The following is a 522-nucleotide window of genomic DNA, read 5'->3' as shown; positions in this document are numbered from 1 at the left end:
CATATGCTTTATGTTTTAAAGAATTTTTAGATGTAAAAAGATTACTTTTTGCTGGATATCAGATTCATGATTTTCACACATATGCTCCTCACTAGGTTTATAGGATAACCTTAAGATTGAATGTATAAAATTTCATCACACAAACTTTTAATACTATCTTCAACTATAATCAACAAATTAAAAGAAAAGAATATATGCAAAATATATGAAGAAAAAAACACAGAAACATAATGACTTGCTCTATAAAAATCAAAACAGCTTGCCAAAGTTGGCTCCCTGATTATAACATTCTGGTCACAAGTTATCAGACTTGATGCTCAGATATTTAATACTTTGTTTTCCTCTCTGAATCATCACAATCTTCTGACTTGAAGTTCAAGCATTTCAAGCTCATGTAACCATCGAGATAAAATGAGACTTACAAAGACAATTAAGGACAGTAACAATGCAATATGATATTCTCCTTTAGAAGAAAATAAACATAAAAACTATCTATTTATCTGTTTATTCATCCATTTATCT

This window comes from Penaeus chinensis, chromosome 40 (genome assembly GCF_019202785.1).
Source record: "Penaeus chinensis breed Huanghai No. 1 chromosome 40, ASM1920278v2, whole genome shotgun sequence".
Taxonomy (NCBI): Eukaryota; Metazoa; Arthropoda; class Malacostraca; order Decapoda; family Penaeidae; genus Penaeus; species Penaeus chinensis.
Note: the sequence above shows the minus strand (reverse complement) of the source record.